We start from the raw sequence: 6738 nt of genomic DNA on the forward strand, positions 1-6738 counted from the left end.
AGTGTATTCCCTGGTGAGAAGTTTGTTGTGGAATAACTAATGGTGGTTGGAACGTGGGAGTCCGCATGACATATTGGACCAATTTTCTGTAGATTTTGATTAACTCTTTGAGTTGAGCAAGTTATTCTACGTCTGTAATGTCTTCGATTTCAGGATGAGGTGTGTAACCTGCTAAAACCGGCATGTTGCTCCTGGTCTACCTAGTGGACCGAGCCTGGTAATGCGATTTAAATGTTTTAGGGCGCCTTTAAACCAGAGATTATGCTCCTGGTATGTGAATGGAATTTCAACATCCTCGAAAGGAATATATTCCTCTGGTGGATCATCTTCTTTGTAGAAGTGAAACAAATGTGTTACTGGATGTAATTGTGGGAATACTATCCATGAGTAGAATACCTCTGTCTGGTGAGAGTCATGTGCCTCTGTTACAAAAACTGCCAGCTAACTCAGAGGTCACTAGAAACTTCTCGAATAAACAAGAAGGGATTCATTTCCGAAAACCGCATAAACATGAGAACTTTGTTTCCCTTTAGAATCGGAACAATCTCAGAATCGTGGAAACAATAGATAGCAGTTTCACTCAGTCAATCATGCATGCTTCGTTTCTACAGAGTTGCACAGAAATAGAGAGACAGGCGTTTCAATAAAAGGGTTTATTGAACAGTCTTATTTCTCATGCAAGAGATATGAACTGCTACAATCGTAAGACAGAATGCGAAGTATAATACGTATAGCGTTAGCAATAAGATAAAATAATACTGCAATAACATGGTCTGTAGTTATGACATATATAAAAATACATACGTAAATAACACAGGCTAAAATACTCAACTGGTGCTTCAAAAATAATCCTACCCCAGTGTACCTAACCTAAGTATAGTACGAGGGAAGAAGTCGGTGCTGTTTAGTTTAAGTTTAGTTATGCCAAGAGGTGCCAAAAGTTTCTCTAGGTTCTAGTCTGCTCCATACCTTAGAATGAGAGAGGTTGGTATCTCTTTCCGGGACTCGATCTCTAACACCCCGCAAGGGGAGTCAGAAACACTGGAGTGGCGAACCGCGTCATGCAAGTATGCAGCTGGATCGTACCGTGCACAGTAGTTTGCCATGGCAAGTGAAGGTATATTTATACCTAGAGGGTGTTTAGGAATGCCAGTATTGACGTACAAGTAGGGCATAAGAACTTCACGAATGAACTCATAAGGAATAGATGTCCATGCTTAATAAATGAGTTCTTGGAGAAATCAATATCCAGGCAAGGGGAAGTCTTAAAGGATTAAGAGTCTGGTTGTCCAAGAACGCGTTGTGACGAAGATGAATGGATGTAGTTGACCATGCCTGTATTTGAGTAGCATGAGCAATGCCTAAATAAGGGCTGGATTTCTATGGCTAAATAAGGGCAATGTGAATTGTCCCTATATAAGGGCATGATTCGGGAAATCTATATACGGTATCTAAATCGACACACAACACACTCTCAGTACAAAAGTACCCATAATGGCTACCCTTCCCACTGTACTCTCACTTAAACTCCCCTAACTTAGCAAATCACAGACTTCCTTTGGTCTATTATTTTTGTTATACCACTATCTATTATTTTTGCTATACCACTTCTAAATGGTTGCTATTTTTTAACCCTTTCCATGTTTCCTGTAAAGAAGCCAAATTTGTTAATGCTTTTCATTTATATTTTATTTTGTAAAATATTGTCACTTACAAGACATACCCAATTTTTGTATACTAGTCAGCTTTTCAGTTTCACGCTGCAGTCTCTTTTGTTCTCTTCCCCATACTCTTTTAGCACCGTTTCCATAGTAACTATTTTTCCAATTGTTTATGCCTACCAGTAGGTCACAAGTTCACAAGACTTTCTCTCAACAGCATATGAGCTTCACATTAACTGTGGGAGCTGTGGGAGGTGTGACTGACTGTTCGTAATTCCAAGCACATCCCAAACATATCTTTTTTTTTTCCAAAGCCAATCACAGATGGTTACTTTTTTTTTCTTAAAGTCACTACCTAATTTTAGTTCCCTGCACATCTCCACCATCAAATCAAATATATTATTTTATATTTTACTTGCTGTCCTCCATTGTAACTGCCTTTATTCTTTAAAACGTCCTAATTCTGCTGCAGCCTTTTCCTGAGTGGTACTCCTGCATGTCTCCAAAATAGAGTCTCAATTGTGGGCCATAGTTTTGAGTTTTGGGCCAAAGAGAGTGCCAGAGAGAGTGACATTGATAGGGACGTATGTGTTCCAAATGTATACATTACTTGGGCTAGCAATAGAGGGTTAGAGTGGCATCGATTGCTGCCTTTGTTTAAATGCATTGCGAATTGCTAACATCCAAAGCTCATGATTGTGCACTGTGGTGGCAATGACCTAGACACAATTACTGTGGTAGGACTGTAAATCCTAATGAAGGATACCTTTGTAAATTAATGTCACTTGTCCTACACACTGCCATGGTATTTTCCAACATTTGCCAAAGACAGAAGTGGCAGTGGTCACCCCAATTTTGTCAGCAGATAGAGGAAACCAGGAAACATGTAAATAAAGCTGTTTCTGCATCTCTCTGAGAACCCAACATGAGCTCTATATACCATATCAACTTGCGCTTCAACATGAATGGAATGGATTGAAAAGACTGAGTCCATTTCACAGACACAAGCAACAGGGTGTTCCACAACAACTTAATAGACTGCATCCTGTTCTATGTGTAATTATCACCGACATACCATAAGCACAAAGGCTCTTTTCAGATCCAACCCATTTACCAAACACTGGTTCTTTCTGTTTTTAAATCCTTTTTTCTAATTTCTCACTCGGATCCATGGATCCGCCGCAGATCCTCAGCCAAACAAGGAGTGGGCTGATAATGTTGCAGGCAGATCCACAGATAGGCCCCCAAACAAAAACACACATTCAATACAAAACAGCAACACATTTAATACAAACATACCCTATTACAATTAATATAACTGTATCACTGCCTGTGTGTGTGTGACTGTGTGGGTGTGTGAGGGGCTGTGTGGGTTTTGAATGGGTATGTGAATGGCTGGGTAACTGGGTGCGACAGTGACTGTGTGGGTGTGTGAGTAGCTTTCTAGTGCCTGTGTGGGTGTGTGAGTGGTTTTCTGGATCTGTGAATGGGTATGTACATGGCTGTATGGATGTGTGAGTGCTTGTGAGGGTAAGTGTGTTAAGATCTATGCTATATCCATGCTCAATGGAACTCTCTGTTAGTTGCTAAGGGCCCGATGTAGGTCGGTCGGTAACGGCCGAAAATCATTATTTTTGGCCGTTACCGACCGGTATTCAGTAAATGGTATGTAGGGCCACAAATGTCACAGAATCGGTAAATTTACCGATCGGTAAATTTACCGATTCTGTGAAATACCGAATCGGTATTTATACCTATTCGGTAATTTTGTTATGTAGGTGGGACTCTTCTGAGTCCCACAACCATTACCGAATCTGTATTTTACCATCAAATATATTTGATGGTAAAATACCTATTCCGGTGTGCATGCACATGTGTGCATGCACACCTGTGCCATATGACAGGCAGACCTGCCCTTAGGGCAGGTATGCCTGCCACATGGCCCCGAATCTTTTTTGGGGGTGCTAGAGGGTGTCAAAGTGACACCCCCTGCACCCTTGTCAAAATCTGTATTTACCGATTCGGTAAATACCGACCGGTAATGCCCCATTCATTCCTATGGGCTACAAAGCCCATAGGAATGAATGGGGCTTTACCGGTCGGTATTTACCGAATCGGTAAATACAGATATTTACCGATTCGGTAAAAGGAACATCTGGATGTTCCTACATATCCACCCCTTAGATTTACCGATTTTTAATTACCGAATCGGTAAAATTCGGTAATTAAAAATCGGTAAATCTATTTTACCTACATCGGGGCCTTTGTGTTTAGAATGATCTCTTGAGATAGTGCCAGTAAGAAGAAGCTGGAGAAGGAGCTGGAGGTCTCTTCGTGTGCACTGAATAAATTCAACTTATTTATCTTCAATCAAATTGTGTGGACCTCTCTTTACAATGGCGACGAGGTGGAGAAACTCTGGCAGGGAACAGACAGCCTGATTCATGTACGGGCCGTTTTGCGTGGCCCTAATAGCGAATCACAGCGACTCGCTATTGAGGACACGCAAAACGGTATTCATGTAGGAATTGCTAAATAAATAGCGATTCCTACATGTTCTCTATTTGCGAGTAGAAAATTGCTACTCGCAAAAAAAGGAATAACTCCCCATTCATTCCTATGGGCCAAAAGGCCCATAGGAATGAATGGGGAGTATCCCTTATTTGCGCGTAGCAATTTACTACTCGCAAATAAGATAGCGATTTTAAGGGTGCCAGGGGTGTCCAAAGGACACCCTGTAGCACCCCTAAAATGCACATTTGAACAGGTGTTGCGCACACACATGTCCAAAGGACATGTGTGTGTGCAACATGCAACTTAGAAAAATGCTTTTAAAAGCATTTTTCTAAGTTTTTGCTATTTACCGAGAGGTCTGACCTCTCGGTAAATAGCGGCCCAAATTTGCAAAATCGCAATTTTTGAAAGTGTCATGAATAGCATTTAAGGAATCTCTAATAGAGATTCCTTAAATGCTAATTCTCGCATATTAGCTAATTCTTCATTAGCGATTTTTGCATTTGGGATTGTGAATCCCAAATGCCAAAATTGCACTTGCAAAAGGCAAGATTCTGAGAATCTTGCCCTTTGCGAGTGCAATTTAGCTTCATGAATCAGGCTGAGAGTGCTTTAGACCTTCATCCCTGAATGGTATATCCTGGAGCTGGTAGTATACATTTCCTCCTTCTATTATGAATTTGGACTCTTACTCAATCGTCTCCTTGCTTTTCTTTCGCTACCCCAAGTGAGTGCTGATGGATTTTTGTTTCTTCTTCAAATATCTAAATCTTGCTCACTTTTCAATGTGCATTCTTCAAAACTTCAAACTGTAGCACGCTTACCGTTACGCTAGAATTTGCATCGTGACGTGTCTTCAGAATCTGCGCCTTGTTTACTTCGTCAAGCTTCTTTTTGGAATCCAGTGTCTTCAGCCTCCGTGATCGTCCTCCCACAGCTGTTCTATGACCCGTGATGTCACCGCGTCATTGCGCTGCGTGACCCTTACGCTTGCGGCCATCTTCGTTTCCTCGTTGCCTAGCAACCGGAACGAGCAACTTGCCGAAGTGTTTTCTGCTTCCAAAAGCGGAGCGTTTCCGTGCGCATTCAAAACCGGGGCACTACCGCATCAAAGAGCAAGGCAAGACGCTGTTGGGCACATAACAAGGAAAGCTTGCTTTATTTCAAAAAGTAAATCGCAGAGAGCGTTTTATTGAGGAGTATAAAGGTGACAGTGTTTGTTTTCTTATACATTTCAAAGTACTCTTATCCTTCCTTTTCTCTGCATAATTTTCCACTAACATTTTACTATGGCTGAACAAACTTTTGCTACTCCTCCTGCCTTTCTTCCCACTCCTGGCGAGCCTGTAATACCATGGAAAGAGTGGAAAAAGTTGTTTTTAACCTATATTCTTGCTACTGGTTCAGACAAGTTTGGCCCCATTCGGAGACAAGCAATATTGCTTCATAATTTGGGAGTAGAAGGTAGAAGACTTTATGAAGATTTACCTGAAATTTCTTTGGGGATAGGGAATGGAGAACCTCATAATGTCTATGAAATGAGTATGCAGATGCTTGAGAAAAGATTCATGACTAAAATTAATACTGTACTTGAAAGACATAAGTTCTTTTGTCGTGCGCAAAATAATGATGAAGACATAGCAAGTTATGTGGCAGCTTTAAGAGGTCTCTCTATCAACTGTCAATTCAAAGATTTGAATGATTCTTTAATTCGCGACCAGATAGTGAGGTGCACCAATAACAAAAGGGTTAGAGAAAAATTGCTTATAAAAGACTGCACCTTAGAAGAAGCAATTCAGATTGCTAAGGGACTTGAAAACACTGACTTGTGGATAAAGGAAATAGACAAATGCACTACTTCAGTGATGTCCAAGGAAAGCTCTATGTTATGTTATGTTAAAACAAAGCAATCTGAGAGTAATGAGAAGCCTTCTCTGATTCAAACTAGTGTTAATGAAACAAAGATTGTTAAACCACTAGGAAAGTTTGATTCCAAGTCTTGTGCTAAATCTCCTAACAATTTCCGTCTTAATCCTGTGATTTCTGCACAACAAGGCAGTTTTCGCCAAGTGAAATGTTATAGGTGTGGGGCTCCTGGACATATAGCCTCGAGCACACGTTGTATGGCGAAAAATGCCATTTGTAGAAACTGTGGAAAAAGAGGACATTTAGCTTAAGTTTGTAACGTAAAATCTCAATCTGTCAGTGAAATTGATGACTGTTGTGAAAATGTTCAAGCGTTTATGATGTGCATTGATAGCGTGGATGAGAAAAACAGTGGTTCTTCTCAAGATCTTGTGTGTTTGATTGATGTTCCTAATGAGAGTACAGATAAGTTGGAGAAACCACATAGTTTAATCAGTTTTGACTGCAGAGATCCTAAACATCCTGGATCTAAAGATGTCAAGATGTTAATTGATTCAGGTAGTCTTTACACGTTATTGTCTAAAGACATGTACATGAGTGTTTGGGCGAATGATAGTGATCTTTCTACTTGGGGATCTCCAGATATCAAAGCTGTGGGATATGGTGGTAAGACTATAGACATTTTGGGATTGAAATG

The sequence above is a fragment of the Lissotriton helveticus genome, chromosome 3_1 (assembly GCF_964261635.1).
Source record: "Lissotriton helveticus chromosome 3_1, aLisHel1.1, whole genome shotgun sequence".
Taxonomy (NCBI): Eukaryota; Metazoa; Chordata; class Amphibia; order Caudata; family Salamandridae; genus Lissotriton; species Lissotriton helveticus.